At 44.3% G+C, this 18,391-nt stretch overlaps 1 protein-coding gene across 6 annotated transcripts in view; it reads right to left on the reverse strand.

Annotated features, from left to right (window-relative positions):
* IP6K1 (inositol hexakisphosphate kinase 1) overlaps positions 1 to 18,391 on the reverse strand; it is a 102,773-nt gene that overhangs the window by 62,108 nt on the left and 22,274 nt on the right. The gene's annotated exons all lie outside the window — the stretch shown is intronic.

Here is an 18,391-nt window from a genome sequence, read left to right on the forward strand (position 1 = left end):
ATTATTTTCCCTACTGGTTACACAGCATTGCACTGCTGGCTCATATTCATATTGTGGTCTATTATTTCCCCCAGATCCCTTTCATTCGTGGTGCTAGTCAGTTTGGTGCCGCCAAACCTGTCGTGTAGGGTGGGTTGTTTGTCCCGAGGTGGAGCACTTTACATTTCTCAACGTTGAACTTCATTAGATTCCGATCTGCCCAACTTGCCAGCCTGTCTAGGTCTGCCTGTATCTGTAGCCTACCTTCAAGTGTGACCATGAGCCCCCATAACCTTATGTCGTCTGTGAACTTGACCAGTGAGCTCTTCACCCCCACATCCAAATCATTAATAAAGATGTTGAAAAGTACTAGACCAAGCATCAACACCTGCGGGACACCACTGCCCACTTCTCGCCAGGATGACACAGATGCATTCACTATGACTCTGAGTCCTATCCTGCAGTCAGTTCCTCACCCACATACTCTCTCGGAGTTAAGCCCATAACCCTCCAATTTTCTAGCAAGGACATTGTGGGATATTATATCAAAGGACTTTTGGAAGTCAAGGTATACAATGTCAACCTGCTCTCTTGTGTCCAGGTGGCATAGAAGATGAGGTTGGTAAGGCAAGGAGATGAGGTTGTTTATGAGGCAGAACAACCTGGATTTGAAGAATCATCACCTAGGTACTTCTGTACCCTCCCTTTTTCAAGCACTTTAAAACACTTGAAGAACTTCAAGTGTTATGTTTCTCTCAGTTTCATATCATGCCCTTACCGGGCCTAGCTATTTATGCTAGTACAAGGTCTTCATAGAAGCCCTTTTCATGAAAGAATTCTCCAAACCTTGAAGAGTATTTGCAAATCAGGCTAACCATTGGAATACCTTTGCTGCATATCTGAGAAACAGAAAATTCCAATGCTATTTCAAACTCCTATTGTCAAGGGGTGCACCTACACATGCTGTTAGGGGGCAGAAAAACTGCAGAGCTTATTGCTCCAGTTTATGGTTCCTGGGACGCTCCCAGGCACACATCTGCATGTGCGCCCAGACCACAGCACATTGAGCCTGTCACAGCAGCCCTGGCTGGCAGGGAGCCTCTGGGGTCAACCTGCCAGCCCGGAGCTGCTCCAACCAGGCTCAAATGTGCTGAGAAGGGGTTGGCCGGGGCACAAGGTGCCTCAGTGTGAGGCTAGCCAGCAGGTAACCCTGGTACTGAAGCACCCTCATGCCCCAGCCAGCTGGTCAGAATCTAGACTTGCACTGCTGCACATGAAAAAACTCCGCAGCAAGATAGAACTTGTATTTACAAGTCCTACCCTGCTGCGGAGTTCATTAGTTTTGTGCATCCTAATAAGGGGCGCACATGTAGATGCCGAGACATTTACCATGTAATTAATTAGGCAACTGTGCAGTAAACATCTCGTATAGATATGCCCAGTAACTCTTAACTGGGTCACAAAGGGGTTTAGATTTGCATACTCTAAAATGGATGGGCAAAATGGAGCCCGCAGGCTGCATGCGACCTACCAGGCCAGTCTATCCAGCCCACAGGGCCCCTAAAAAAATTAGAAAATTAATATTGATCTGCCTCTGGCTGCCTGTCATGCAGCCCTTGATGGCTTGCCAAAACTCAGTAAGCGGCCCTCAACCCAAAATAATTGCCCGCCCCTGCTCTAAAAGCAACATTTGCTCCAATTGCACGACAGGTCTCTCACTGGGGTTGTAGAGAGACAGCAGGAAGGCGCCAGACTACCATGCGTAGACCCTGAGACGGTGCAGAGTCACTTGGAAGAACTGGATGCCTTTAAGTCAGCAGGCCCAGATGAGCTCCATCCGAGGGTGCTGAAGGCACTGGCTGACATCATTGCAGAGCCACTGGCGGGAATATTTGAATGCTCGTGGCGCACAGGCAAAGTCCCGGAGGACTGGAAAAGGGCCAATGTGGTCCCCATCTTTAAGAAGGGGAGGAAGGAGGACCCGGGCAACTATAGGCCAGTAAGTCTCACCTCCATCCTTGGCAAAATCTTTGAAAAAATTATCAAGGCTCACATTTGCGAGAGTCCAGCAGAACAAATTATGCTGAGAGGAAGCCAGCACAGGTTCGTAGCAGACAGATCGTGCCTGACTAATCTGGTCTCTTTTTATGACCAGGTTACGAAATGCCTGGACACAGGAGGAGGGGTGGATGTCGTATACTTAGACTTCAGGAAGGCCTTCGATACAGTATCCCACCCCATACTGGTGAACAAGTTAAGAGGCTGTGACTTGGATGACTACACAGTCCGGTGGGTGGCGAATTGGCTAGAGGGTCGCACCCAGAGAGTCGTGGTGGATGGGTCGGTTTCGACCTGGAAGGGTGTGGGCAGTGGGGTCCCGCAGGGCTCAGTCCTTGGACCGATACTCTTTAATGTCTTCATCAGCGACTTGGACGAGGGAGTGAAATGTACTCTGTCCAAGTTTGCAGATGACACAAAGCTATGGGGAGATGTGGACACGCCGGAGGGCAGGGAACAGCTGCAAGCAGACCTGGATAGGTTGGACAAGTGGGCAGAAAACAACAGAATGCAGTTCAACAAGGAGAAATGCAAGATGCTGCACCTGGGGAGGAAAAACGTCCAGCACACCTACAGCCTAGGGAATGACCTGCTGGGTAGCACGGAGGTGGAAAGGGATCTTGGAGTCCTAGTGGACTCTAAGATGAACATGAGTCATCAGTGTGACAAAGCCAACAGAAAAGCCAATGGCACTTTATCGTGCATCAGCAGATGCATGACGAATAGATCCAGGGAGGTGATACTTCCCCTCTATCGGGCGCTGGTCAGACCCTTGGAGTACTGCGTGCAATTCTGGGTGCCGCACTTCAAGAGGGATGCGGATAACCTGGAGAGGGTCCAGAGAAGGGCCACTCGTATGGTTAAGGGCCTGCAGACCAAGCCCTACGAGGAGAGACTAGAGAAACTAGACCTTTTCAGCCTCCGCAAGAGAAGGTTGAGAGGCGACCTTGTGGCTGCCTATAAGCCCATCACGGGGGCACAGAAGGGAATTGGTGAGTGTTTATTCACCAAGGCGCCCCCGGGGGTTACAAGAAATAATGGCCACAAGCTAGCAGAGAGCAGATTTAGATTGGACATGAGGAAGAACTTCTTCACGGTTAGAGTGGCCAAGGTCTGGTACGGGCTCCCAAGGGAGGTGGTGCTCTCCCCTACCCTGGGGGTCTTCAAGAGGAGGTTAGATAAGCATCTAGCTGGGGTCATCTAGACCCAGCACTCTTTCCTGCCTATGTAGGGGGTTGGACTCGATGATCGGATCGATGCAGAGTAGGAGTTTTGAAGGGATGGGAGCCCAAGAAGGGTGGCTGTGCCTAAAGGAAACGATCCTTCGGGCACAAAGCAAGACGATCCCCGAGCGAGGCAAAAAAGGGAAAGGGGCCAGAAGGCTTCCATGGCTGACCAGAGAAATCCAGGGCAGCCTAAGGGCCAAAAAGGGAGCACATAAAAAGTGGAAACAGGGCGAGATCACTAAAGATGAATATACCTCCTCTGCTCGTGCTTGTAGGGAGGCAGTTAGGCGGGTCAAAGCTACCATGGAGCTGAGGATGGCAACCCAAGTAAAAGACAACAAGAAATTGTTTTTTATATATATTGGGAGTAAAAGGAAGGCCCAGGGAGGAATAGGACCACTGCTAAATGGGCAGAAACAATTGGTGACAGATAGGGGGGACAAGGCTGAACTCCTCAACGAGTTCTTTGCCTCAGTGTTCCTAAGTGAGGGGCACGACAAGTCTCTTGCTGGGGTTGTAGAGAGGCAGCAGCAAGGCGCCGGACTTCCATACGTAGATCCTGAGGTGGTGCAGAGTCATTTGGAAGAACTGGATGCCTTTAAGTCGGCAGGCCCGGATGGGCTCCATCCGAGGGTGCTGAAGGCACTGGCCGACATCATTGCAGAGCCACTGGCGGGAATATTCGAACGCTCGTGGCGCACGGGCCAAGTCCCGGAGGACTGGAAAAGGGCTAACGTGGTCCCCATTTTCAAAAAGGGGAGGAAGGAGGACCCAGGCAACTATAGGCCAGTCAGTCTCACCTCCATCCTTGGTAAAGTCTTTGAAAAAATTATCAAGGCTCACTTTTGTGAGAGCCCAGCAGGGCAGATTATGCTGAGGGGAAACCAGCACGGGTTTGTGGCGGGCAGATCGTGCCTGACCAACCTAGTCTCTTTCTATGACAAGGTTACGAAACGCCTGGACACAGGAGGAGGGGTGGATGTCGTATACTTAGACTTCACAAAGGCCTTCGATACAGTATCCCACCCCATACTGGTGAACAAGTTAAGAGGCTGTGACGTGGATGACTGCACAGTCCGGTGGGTGGCGAATTGGCTAGAGGGTCGCACCCAAAGAGTCGTGGTGGATGGGTCGGTCTCAACCTGGAAGGGTGTGGGCAGTGGGGTCCTGCAGGGCTCGGTCCTTGGACCGATACTCTTTAATGTCTTCATCAGCGACTTGGACGAGGGAGTCAAATGTACTCTGTCCAAGTCTGAAGATGACACAAAGCTATGGGGAGAAGTGGACACGCCAGAGGGCAGGAAACAGCTGCAGGCAGACCTGGATAGGTTGGACAAGTGGGCAGAAAACAACAGGATGCAGTTCAACAAGGAGAAATGCAAAGTGCTGCGCCTAGGGAGGAAAAATGTCCAGCACACCTACAGCCTAGGGAATGACCTGCTGGGTGGCACAGAGGTGGAAAGGGATCTTGGAGTCCTAGTGGACTCCAAGATGAACATGAGCCGGCAGTGTGATGAAGCCATCAGAAAAGCCAATGGCACTTTATCGTGCATTAGCAGATGCATGACGAATAGGTCCAAGGAGGTGATACTTCCCCTCTATAGGGTGCTGGTCAGACCACAGTTGGAGTACTGCGTGCAATTCTGGCCGCCACACTTCAAGAAGGATGCGGATAACCTGGAGAGGGTCCAGAGAAGGGCAACTCGTATGGTCAAGGGCCTGCAGACCAAGCCCTACGAGGAGAGACTAGAGAAACTGGACCTTTTCAGCCTCCGCAAGAGAAGGTTGAGAGGCGACCTTGTGGCTGCCTATAAGTTCATCACGGGGGCACAGAAGGAAATTTCATAGATTTCATAGACATTAGGGCTGGAAGGGACCTCGGAAGATCGAGTCCAGCCCCCCGCCCAAAGGGCAGGACGTCAGCTGGGGTCATAGGATCCCAGCAAGATAAGCATCCAGTTTCATCTTGAAGGTGTTCAATGAAGGCGCTTGAACAACCTCCGGCGGCAGGCTGTTCCAGACCTTGGGGGCTCGGACAGTAAAGAAATTCTTCCTTATGTCCAGCCTGAAACAATCTTGTAGTAGTTTGTGACCATTCGTCCTCGTCATCCCTTGGGGCGCTCTGGTGAACAAACGTTCCCCTAGATACTGGTGATCACCCCTGATAAACTTGTAGGTGGCCATCAGATCACCCCGAGCCTGCGCTTTTCCAGGCTAAAGAGCCCCAGGGCTCTCAGCCTGTCATCGTAGGGTCTGCTTCCCTGACCCCTGATCACGCGCATGGCTCTTCTCTGGACTCTCTCAAGCTTCTCCACATCCTTTTTGAATTGTGGAGCCCAAAACTGGACGCAGTACTCCAGCTGCGGCCTCACTAAGGCCGAGTACAGGGGGAGAATGACGTCCCGGGATTTGCTTGAGAAGCATCTATGGATGCAAGCCAGCGTTTTGGTCGCTTTACTAGCCGCAGCATCGCATTGCAGGCTCATGTTCATCTTGTGGTCAATGATGACCCCCAAGTCTCTTTCTTCCATAGTGCTAACCAACATAGCACTGCCGAGCCTATAAAGATGCTATGGGTTTTTCTTCCCAAGGTGGAGAACCTTGCATTTATCGGCGTTGAACACCATCAGATTCTCATCCGCCCACTTGCTGAGCCTGTCCAGGTCAGCCTGGATCACCCGCCTGTCTTCTGGCGTGGATGCTTTGCCCCAAAGTTTGGTGTCATCGGCGAACTTGGCCAGTCCGCTTCTGACTCCAGTGTCCACATCGTTAATGAAGATGTTGAACAGTATGAGTATTTATTCACCAAGGCGCCCCCAGGGGTTACAAGAAACAATGGCCACAAGCTAGCAGAGAGCAGATTTAGACTGGACATTAGGAAGAACTTCTTCACAGTTCGAGTGGCCAAGGTCTGGAACGGGCTCCCAAGGGAGGTGGTGCTCTCCCCTACCCTGGGGGTCTTCAAGAGGAGGTTAGATGAGTATCTAGCTGGGGTCATCTAGACCCAGCACTCTTTCCTGCTTATGCAGGGGGTCGGACTCGATGATCTATTGAGGTCCCTTCCGACCCTAACATCTATGAATCTATGAATCTATTGAGGTCCCTTCTGACCCTAACATCTATGAATTGCACTTACCTTCATTTGTGAACTCAAGTAAAAGAGCTCCAGGGTCCTCCTAGCAAAATGCTATTTTTATAGGAAAATTAAATAAATATGATTTTCTGCTTCTATTTTTTGTTGTATGAAAGGTGAAACAAAAGGATTTTCAACGTACATACACACAGAGAGAAGATTCCATAGCTCTGACCCCAAGTTTCTGGACTTTTGGAGCACTCTGCAGGCTGAATAGCAGCTCCACACACCAGATATCATCCAAGGTCCAGGGGTTGACCACCCCTACTTTACACATTCTGTTTTCATTTACATATGGAGTAATACACGTAATATTGTTCTATTTGTTATTTAGCTCAAGCTGCACCTGCTTCTCTCACACCTGAGGAAGGACAATTTGTGCTGACAGCTTGTCTAATCTCTCCCAACTACTGTATTTCCTTGAATTGAGGATGAGGTCCTGCCCCCCATCCCACAATTAAATATAGGCAAAGAGAACCTCATCTTAAATTTGTGTACCAGCCTAGGGCAGGAGGCTGCTGCTGCTCCAGCTCCAGTCTGGGGGAGATTGCATAATATGCGGCCCTGAAAGAGCTGCTATGGCTCCAGCTACAAGGCCACTGTTGCTACTACCTGGCCAGGACCAGGGCCACTGTATGCTCCATGCCCCAATCTGAAACTGAAACCTGAGCCGCCACACAGGGTAAGCAATGGCGGTAGAAGGGAAGACACCACCAAGTGCCAAGTGATGGGAAGGACAAGTGGAAGTGGGACAGGAGCTGGGAGGTGCAAGCAGCAGAAAGGGGGTGGAGAAGGCAAGTGACAGCTTCCCACTGCTAACTTCCCCACTGCTTGGCACCCTGACACTGCTTTCCCTGCAGCAGTTTGGAATGTGAATTTAACATGACCCTCCAATAAATTAGATTTTAAATGCTGAAAATGACAATCAATTGTCCATGTATAGAATCTAATTATTGTGGAAGCCATCTTAATGTCAAAGTCTTAGATTCAGATGAATACGGTATACAGCTGATCCATCAAAACATTCTTACCTCTTGTGTATTTCTTGGACCATCATGGTTACAGCCCTATGATTTCCAAAATGCACACACAAGCAACTGATTCATAAAGCCTACTGACATACAGTTAAGGTACTATATGTTGGGGGGGGGGGGGGGGGGGGACACACGCACAGGAAGAGCATGGGGAAACCTGTTCTTCACTGACGTTTTTTTCCAGAGTTGCTGAAGGGCAAGTGCCAGAGCTCCAGGCTCTATTAAAAATTAACTGAAGAAAGAAATATCAAATCTTGATGTTTTGGGCTTCACCAAAATATTCAGAGGCTTCTTGCTGAAAACTCACTTTTGGCCTCATATATGCAGAATTCAAGCAAAAAATCCTAATTTAATTATTTGCTGCAGTACCACATTTGTACTAAAATGTCACCTCTCCACTGCAGGAGATTTTTTTTCATAGTTTCTAGGGTCAGAAGGGACCTGAACAGACCATCAAGTCCGAACCCCAGCCCTGGGAAGGAATGAGTGCTGGAATCATAATACTCTAGCCAAATATCTATCCAACCTCCTCTTGAAGACCCCCAAGGTAGGGGAGATCTGCACCTCTCCTCTGCAATGATTCTCAACCAGACTGCAACAGCACCCTGGGGTGCTTTGAGATCCTGTCAAGGGTGCCACAGGGCAATATGCAATGCTAGCACTCTTAGGCATGAAAACATGATTCACAAGATAAACCCAGAGATTTTAAATATTAATCCATACTGTCAAAAAACATTCTGACCCATTGCGGTCTTACTGAGTTCTTTAAACCAGAAGGACATCTCTATTTTTTTTAAGTAAAAAAAAAACAAACAACAAAAAACAAAACAAACAAAAAAACCCCAAAAACAAAACTAGTAGTTGGCATTTGCCAAAGGGTGCCTTGAGTCTAATGATTGAGAACCAGTGCCCTACAGCTTTGAGCAAGGTATGCCATCTACCTATCAGAAACATCATAGAAATGTCTAGAAAACTTTTTTCAACACTTGGCCCTACTGAGTAACAATAAATCTCTTTTGAAAACATGAGTTAGTTCTAGACTGGTTTGTAATTTCCTCTCCAAATCTGACCTAGCTAATGCAGTGCAACAAATACCATCTAAAATAAACCTATGGCTTGTGAGAGAAATGATACACAGACTCTAGCTGAGTAAGGCAGACGTAACATGGGTGAGCTCAGAGATGGAGATGCAATATTACTTTAGTGCACAACTAAGGGAGTGCAGCCACTACTGGTAAGGGAGGTGGGCAGTCCAAGTGCACTAAAGCAGGGGTCAGCAGCCTGCAGCCCACAGGCTGAATCTAACCCATGGAGCCATTTTATCCAACTCACACAGGTGGGAGCTTCTGTGGTAGCAGCCTTCACCCATGCGGCAGGAAGAAGTGGAAACAGCAGCACAGGCTGAGTTGCAAACAGCCTATGCTCAGAGCTAAGCACTATTTAAGTGGTCACTCCACTCCAAACACTGCCAACCCCTGCATTAGAAATCTCAGCCAGCAGATCTCTACCTACTTTTAATGAGAAAATATGGTTTTTACCCTCCAGCATCAACCTTGATAGTTACCTTTAGCTTTGTCCATGCTAGGATAAAATGGAATCATTTTTATCATGGAATGCTCCATGTTAGCTAGCAACTAACACATCCATCAGATAGAAGGAAAAATGTACTTCAGCAAATGCAAAGGTTAGACAAAAACCTAGCAGAGCCAAGGGCTGACCTTCCCACTAGACTAGCTCTGAAGTGACATTTCAAATAGGCTTAATTATTTCCAAGTCAGTATTACTTTGCGTATACCTTGTCTTCACTAGGAAGAAAGCTATATTAACACCAATTAAAATTCTAGCATAAACAAGTTTTAGCTTTAACACATATTAGCTGGTTGAGATAAAGGAGAACACAGAGTATATGTAAACTGGTTGAAGTAAAATGCCACAACTCTGCAAAACTAGCACATCAAAGCAACTTTGTCATCATTTGGATATTAGCACAATTTCAATACACTTTTTTCCAAAAATAAACTTGTTCAATGGGTTAGCCTAGATTTCTGTAGTGAATGTTTCTACCAAATCAGGCAACAGTGCAGCAGGCAAGCGTTAAGCCCAGAAATCAGCCTGTGTCATTCAGTTGTTCTCCCTAATTCCAGGTTACTTTTATATAAAAATTCAGATCAAATGGTGCCTCTTTGAAGGCCCTAATGCCCAACGGATACATTTCAACATAAAACATACAAGATAGTAGCTAAAAAAAAGAGTACAACAGCACCACTTTGAGAGGACACTGCTCAGAAACAGCCTGTAGCCCACTTATATCTGTTTAGATCACCTTTAAAGAGGCACTTCATCACTTTGACACAGTTTCACCCTGTTTGTCATTGATCAGGTCTGCTGCCAATGTTTCAATGAGCCTCTAAACACATGGACTTACAACTTAATATCCCTTATAAAGAATCAACCAGGTCCCTACATGACCACAGGCCACATATTTGGAATGAGGTCCAAGCCATACAGATAAAAGAGGTCAAAGTCTTTGTCCAGGCTTTATAAGTAATCACATCAACCTTTTTATGAAGAAAAGATATACAGCTTAAATTTCAGAAGTACTTAACCACTGGCTTCACTGGGACCTGAAGGAACTAAACACTAAAAGCCTCTCTTCACAGAAACACTGTACCAGGAACAGTGGTACTTTCTGAGCACTGTAATGGTTTTTAGCTACCAATTAGCTAAGGGAAAATTTTTCACTTTCTGTTACTTTTATCTCCTACATAGAAATTAAAGACACAGGAAAGAGTAAAGTACCCTCATGCTAGAGAGTAAGCCTCTAGGACTGAAAGGACTACCTAGATATTTATAAAACTAAGAGAGGGGGGATGGTAATGGAACCAAGAACAAGTCAGTAAGCACAAAGCAGCACAAAGACACTAAAAATTAAGAAATAAACTTGATATAGTTACTGTCCAATGGTTGTTCAGCAGCCTGTGAAAGGGAACAGTTCTTAGAAGTTCTTGGTAACAGGTGACCGATCACAATGTAAACACCACCATTACAATGGGTTTTCTTACTGGAAACATACAGGCACCAAAGACTGACAACCACAAGGAATGTTAGTGAGACAGTAAATGGAAAGTAATGTTTCTACAGCCTCTGTTGTACCTACTTTGTATATTCAGGATTTCAGCCTCTCAGGTTGTCCAATCAGCACAAAACTTTTTATAAAGGGAAAAACCGTGCCAGTCAATTCACAAATTTCCCTAGTCCCAACAAATTAGGATCTGTTAAATCCTACTTTTCCTTCGCTGTTTAATGAATTCAACACAATTATCTATAGGAGGAACTCCACATCCAAAAGCATTTAGGTTTTAAAAACAAGCCAAAAGGTTTAACTTTAGGATAGTAAGGTGTACTATTTTACAATATTAACATTTTTAAGGCCTTATTTCTTTACCATCAGATCCCTCATTTATCCTCTGCAATTCTAAGCAGCAACACAGTTGCTGAATTTATAAAAAGTAAAGTGTGCAACACACTTGTGGGATTCATACTAGGTTAATGGGGCCATGGACAGACAACAGCAGCATATATAAATAGCACTGCTGATGCCAAAATGCCATGCAACATTAGCACCATTAAGTATGTAAATGCTTACGTGCGATTCAGAAGACAAACCCAGAGATTTCAAATAGGAATCCATATGGTCAAAAAAATTCTGACTGGTTGTGATCTTTCTGATATTTTTGCGACAAAAGAACTGTTATATTATTTTTCTGTAGTCAAAAAATAAGTGGAAGTTTAAAAGCTGGCATTTTCTGTGGGGTGCCTTGAGCCTAGAAAGGTCGAGAACCCCTGCAGGTTGCAAACCCCAGACCCACATCTATAAAAACATGAGAATTCTGTTTCTCCAGTCCGGCAGTGTGAACTGTGGAGCTGCTTGTTGTCCTAGAACAGCAGAGCAAAAAAAGTGGAGAGTGCTTAGTTTTTCCCATGTTTCTGGCCTTTGCTGGTTGCTACAGAGCAAGGAAGGAATTTTTCCCTTCTTCTTGCTACAAATGTCAAGGGTGCTTTATCAGGAGTCCCGGGTGTTGGCCACAGACAACACTGGGGATTTGACTGGGATGTGCCAATGCTCCTGCTAGGATTAAAAAACCTTGAGGTCTCTGGTTAGAGGATCCTGCCCCTCCCTCCACTCAGACTAGTCACATTTGGGATCAGGCATGAATTTTACACACAGTCGGATCACCAGGGATTGCAGGGTATTTTGTCTTCCACTCTAGCAAGGGACATAGTCCTCTTTCTTGGATCTCTCAAGTGTATTTTTAACAACCACGTCCTATCCTTGCAGCAGCAGCAGCATGACATTGACAACGCCCTCACCCCCATGCTATACCTGCCCCTCCGACATCTTTTTTCCTCACTGCTGACACTCTGCCAAAGCCACATGGCTCGTGTTGAAGTAAAGCCTGGGTACCCGGTCCATGGCCTATTAAAGGTTACTGGCCACTGGGCTAGAACAATTTTAGTAAAAGGAATAAATCTGCACTGCTCCTTAACACTCCAGATGCAACAAAGCTGTTGAACAGGAAGCTAGTGTCTTATGCAAATGTCATGCAAATATGTTGAGTTCAAATTAAAAAGATGAATAAATTTAAATCAGTGATTTTAATCACCTATTTCAATCATGATTTTAATAATCAGAAATTAGAACACTTGATTTAAATCATCTATTTTAAAACTTGCTTTGCATTTCTAAGAAAATCTAAAAGGTACACACACAACATCTTAGGCAGTTATGAAGCTTAATATAAATTTTAATTATTTTTAGGTGTTATTATGGTAGAAAATGGAGAATGATGAACTATGAATACATTTTTAACTCACAATAAATATCAATTTCTATTTGCATGGAAAATTAAATTTAACTGAATGCACAGAAGGCATGTAATATTTTATTTTTAGTAAATAAAACAAATTTAAGTATATTAGGTTCAGAAGAGAAAAATCCATAATTTTTGCAATTATTTAGTCTTTTGTGCACTGCAGTACAATGATGATCATTAGTAGAAAAGGCTCAAACATGAGACTGAGGACTGTAAAAACAGGAGCCTTATTTACCAGACTGCAAAGACACGGCTCTGCTAGACAAGACAGCAGCAGACTCAACCTCTATGTACAGCAGCTCAAACAGAACATTAAATTCCTCATTCTGCATGTGTTGCCCAACCCCACCCCAGCAGGTGCTTCCCATCACTGCAGAATTCAGCCCTTCCTACTATTACTGGGAATGGGAGTTGGCAGTGCATGACAAAGGTGCCTGCAGGAGGCTTACACACTGTGGAGAGTGGAGAAAGTCTGTGGTTATGGCCAGATCACAAAGGGCAGACCACCACTCTAAAAAGGTTGCCAATCCCTGTCCTGACACAACCAACTATGATTATTATCTTGGTACTACACATTTACATTCCTGGCTGAGTTAACTGCATAAGCACATTTCTTCTCACCGAAGACCATCCTCTATAGAAGCTATATAATCAAAGGTCGGCTTAACAGAAGCACTGAGATGACAATGTACGGAGTCAGAGAAAACAACTAGGGCAAAACTAACTGGGAAATCTATAACACTTTGGGTCAAGCTGTTGACTTCTTTGCTTCAGAGTATTCAGACTAAAGAGACTGACTGTCAGTCCTGCTGAAAACACTGATACAAATATACAGTAAAAGCTCTGTTATCTGGCATCCCCCAGGAATGGGAGATGCCAGTTAATCAAATATTCCGGTTAATATTACCAGAAGTGCTACTTCCGGTTTCGCTTTTGCCACGTCCCTGGGATGCCAGTTAATAGAGTTTTCCGGCTAATAAAGTGCCGGTCAACACAGCTTTTGCTGTATTTAAACAATGAAATGTGGGAAAATACTGAAGTCACAAACAAAAAATCAGGAAGCCAACTGTACATGACAACTGGATTTTCCATTATTCTTCATTTTTACCTTTTCTAAACTATTCCAACAGACAGCTCAGGACCAAAGGACCTCAAGGGATACGCACATTTTTAGACCTCTTGTTTTCAGGTTACTACATATACTGATCATTTGTCACTTCCAAGTTAGTCAAGAATGAAAAATGGGAGTTCTTCATCACTGAAGAAAGCTAGGGGAAATAAAATCTCAAGCAATTATTTAATATTGGCACATACAGTACAATACAAATTAAGAAATGAAGTCAAGTAAAAATCATTAAGGTATCTTAGCCCTTTAATGACAGAAATAGTCATACGTAACTGAGGAAACACTACTATCAAGACATATACAAAGGAAAATGCATGTAAACAGCTCCTTTTTTTTTTTTTTTTACAAATTGATAAAGTCAGCACCAACTGCACAAGGTCATGAAACTCCACTATGAATTCCACAGTAGTTAATGCATCCTGCACATATATTCTGGCATTTAAAAAAAAAAAAAAAAAAAAAAAAAAAATCAGTCAAGCAAGGGGTTAAATTAGAATTACTATGGTGAAAGTATACACAAAATTGGCTTACACACACACTTGCCTTTTAGTGTTAATTGTCTGAACTCTGAGAACGGAAAAACAATGGAAAAGATTAACGTAGAAAATAGCAGATAACAGTGCTGGCAGAAGCTAACGAAACAGTAAGAAAGATGGACAATATATGAAATCATGTTGATGTCACTGGTGATCAGTGGGACTATGGGCACCTGTATACATGAAGCCACTACCATGTACATGTGACGAAAATGTCACTGTGTGGCTTAATGGCGTCACACTACACGTGCAAGAGTTTGAGGGGGAGTTTGCATTGTTGGAACTATTAGTCAGTTCATCCCCCCGGCCATGGGAGAGGCGAGCAGGCTTCGCAGGAAAAAGGGTTCAGGCCACTGCTTCTGTCTTCAGCATCTTCTGAAGGCAGAAGCGGTGAGGGACCCAATTTTTTTTTTTGATGCAGCCTGTCTGCCTCTCCCAGATCTGGGGGGCCAAGCTGCCAGCAGGCTGAGCGGCCTCTGAGCTGCGGGGAGCCCTACTCCTTCCCTCCACAGTGGCAGCAATAGAGATGTGAAGGTCCAGAAAACAAAACAAACAAACAAACAAAAAAACCCAAAAAACAACCAGAAAAATTCAGGGAAAAAGAACAGGTTTTTTCTGTCTTTTTCCGATGACTGTTTTTGGGTTTTTTCCAAAAAACTGAAAATGTTTGGAAAAATTAAAAAATCTTTTATGAAATATTTTCTTATAGAATGATAAATAAAAGATTTTAAGACAAGGTGTTCATATACTGGTACCCTTTACTCCCCAAAAATGTTTTCTAATAACTTTGTAATAGGAAGATTTTAACGTAAGACTATCTACAGCAGGGGTTTGCACCTTTTTGGGCCAGTGTACCCCCGGCAGCTGGACGAAGAGTGGGGGAAGGGGGTGGCGTGTAGCTGGACACTGAGCAGGGAGGGTGACGCACGGCCAAATGTGGAATGGCAGCAGCCGCCACGTACGACCTTCCCATGCCCCCTGCATCTGGCCAGGCGGGCAGCACCTGCGCAGGAAGGTGCGTGCTCCATCCCCGCCCATGCGTACCCCCTAAGGGCCTTCTAGCATACCCCCAGGGGTACGCGTATCCCCAGCTAGCAACCCCTGATCTACAATATCAGATCATGACAATTCCTGTACACCGAGGACAACCAGTACAATACAACTCTCAAATACAATAGCAAGATGCATTTCTGCCCCTAGGGGGACTGCCATTTTCACAAAAGAAGGAAGAAGGATTCAGTGCCTTCTTTGCTTGTGGACTTCCTCTATTGTTGACTTTTGATTTAGAGGCTGGTGGATTTGTTCCTGTCCTCCTGACTAGGCCTCAAAGGACTCAGAGAACACTGGCAGCAGCATCCATTTGTTCCTGTAGAGATTAGAAAAAAGGAGCTTATTGCCCTGCTTGCTCAAAAGCCTCAGGAGAAGAGACAGAGCAAGACTAAAGGTTCTGGAGTTGGAAGGAACCTGCCTCCTTCTGGCCCTGTGTCCTTGAGATCCACGGAGACACAGAAGCAGCACAAAGGAGCTGAAAGAAAGTACACTTCTTTATTGAAAGGCAAGAGTTTTAATTTCTCTGAATTCAGTATATTAAACTATATTTTAGCTGCATTAGTATATTTTCATAGCCTATGTAATTCATAATTGAACTCCTACTAATTTGATGTTTTGTTTCAAATCACGTAAACTTAGCAGTGAGGTGAGGCCTGCAGGGCAGGGAAGTTGTTCACAGTTAACTCTGAGGAGGCCTCTCCTCCATCCACTACCAAATTTGTACATGCTGTAGCTTAGCGTTTATATATGCAAGCTAGCCACTAAATCCATTTCCCTTTTTTCTCCTTCAGCAAAATGGTGCAACCAACTTCTAGCATATGGAAGCATTTCCACACTGCAAGTTATTCTGAAGAAAAAAAAAAAGTGATTTGCAAATATTGTCAAGTGAAACATGAATTTGAAAATGCTACTAGAATGACCAAATACATCCTTGTATGTAAGAAGTGTCCTGCAGACATTAAAAAACATCTTTCATGGGTGTAAGTGAGGAGGAGATAGATCATGATGATGATGATGATGAAAGTGCAGGTAGCTCTTTCCAATGTTCTCGACCCAGAAGTCCTCCTATTGTTGTTGCTGCTGCTTCTTTTTCTGTAATATCAGCATCACAAAGGGTTGCCCAATCAACATCCTCAACTAACCAAATATTGCAACCAACCGTATACAAAAGACTCTCAATAGCTTTATTTGTAGACAAGATAACACCTGAAGATCAGGAAAAAACTGACCAAGCTCTTGCAAGAGCAATATATTCTTCTGGAATGCCACTGTCAATAACTGAAAATGCATACAGGCCGGTAGCACTGCTACTGCATTTGATTGGATTACAAAACAAGCAACACTTAGGACTTGATGTTGGAAAGGTATTTTCAGATGTTGCAGAATACAGAACATCTTCAGGTATTTGGTCCAGGAATGCAGTCTGGGACTCTGCCAAAAATACCCCTCCTGCAATGTGGTGGCAAGGCCTTTGCACGGCACAGCCTGCGACTCCTCTTGCTTCTTGCCCGATTCAGATTCCTCCATCTTCTGCAGCATGTGAAAGAAATCAGTTTATGTTTGGAAATACTCATCCCAAATGAAGAAATAAACTAACGTGAAAGAGTAGAGAAGCTTGTCTCAATCCGGGAAAACCTTCAGTTTTCAGAAATCCATGAAGATGACAAAAATTAAGGATCAGAAGAATCAGAAACTGCTGATAGTGATAGCTCAGAAAATGAGACTGATTAGACAAAGTTTCATGTAGCAAAATTTGTATTCAATGAGTCTTGGGGATTTTTTGTTCCTTTTTTTCCTCAGCTCTTTTTCTAAAAACGAGTGCTTGTTGTATCTGCTTGACACTGTGCAGGAGACTAAGTCTAGAATACATAATAACTTTAATTGTTTTACTATAATGCTGATGGTTTCTTCTATTTTCAACTTTATTTTTTGCCTGATTCTCATAAACTGGCAAAAACTAAGAGACGCTAAGTTCCTTAGGAGTTCAGCAGCTTGTAGCTCCACTTGTAACAAAAATTTAAAACATTTTAAAGTAAATTCAATTAGTAAATTTGTAATTATTGTCTGAATAAACTATACTTTTAAATTTAATAAATGTACCAAACATGATAATTTTATAAGCAAACCAAGTTATACATAATACATTTAATGTTCTTAAAGTAGAAAAGTGAATTTAGATCTGTAAAGGGTGCTAAGAAAATAAATACTGCATATATTTAAATTTTCCCTAAAATTTCCATTTTTCTCTGGAAAAAATGGAAAAACAATAATTTTTTTTCCATGGTTTCAAAATTTCCAGAAATTTTACATCTCTAGACGGCAACCCCCAGGGCTTCTAGGGCAGGCTACTGCCCCAGTTCAGGGGTCTGGGAACAGTTGGATTGGGCCAGGTGCTGCCTGCAAGCTGGGGTAGCACCTGGCCCGCTAGCAGCCCATCCAAGTGGCCCCAGGAAGTGCTGCCACCATGAAGAGAAGGACCAGCTCCCCTGCAGCTCAGAGGCCACTCGGCCCACTGGCAGCTCATGCCCCTGGCCACAGGCAGGCACCACCAAAAATGGATCGGGCCCCTTACTGTAACAGTGACAGAAAAATAAAACCCTTAAATTGAAACAGTGGGTTTCAATTAAAAACCCACCATTTCAATTTAGGGGCAAAGAATGCAACTCTAAGGACTAAACTCCCATCACATGTACAAGCACCCTTTAAGTATAAGAAATCCACTGTGCAAGCATAACTGTTCCCATAAGACGTGCAGAGTATGAAAGATACACACACACACACACACAAAATCCACATCGTATGCACTCTTGGAACGTGCACTGAGCTATATAGGAAAAGAAAAGGAAAACATGGGGGCATAGACCAAAATTTGTGAACATAAATATTTAGATTAGCAGCCTGGTTTCCAGAAGTGCACGCATCCATAATTTTAACAGATTTCATTGGGAAAAGTAGCTTCTGAATCCCTTTTCAAATGAGATAATTTATTTAGGAGCCAAAATAAAGGGCGTTATTTGGAAGTGTTTAGAAGTTTCAGAGCAACACAGGCACAGAAAATTGGCTTTCCAAGAACAGCTAGCAATGCAATGACCAGCAATATATCCATTAGCCCAACAATGCTGAGGTACAGTACAAGGCTGACAAACAAGTGCCACTGACCCCTTCAGACTTGCATAAAGTTGCAGGTTACTCGCTCACATAGCAAATTGCTACTTCCAGTGGCTGAGTCTCTGCTAACAATGTACCATGTTTACTTGAATCTAAGGTGACCCTCCCCCCCCCAGTAATTAGATTCTATATATAGAAAAATCTATAAAATTGTTACAATTTTCCAGCTATAGAATCTAATTATCAGAGGGTAGTCTTAAATTTGTC

Source organism: Alligator mississippiensis, chromosome 12 (assembly GCF_030867095.1).
Source record: "Alligator mississippiensis isolate rAllMis1 chromosome 12, rAllMis1, whole genome shotgun sequence".
NCBI lineage: Eukaryota > Metazoa > Chordata > Crocodylia > Alligatoridae > Alligator > Alligator mississippiensis.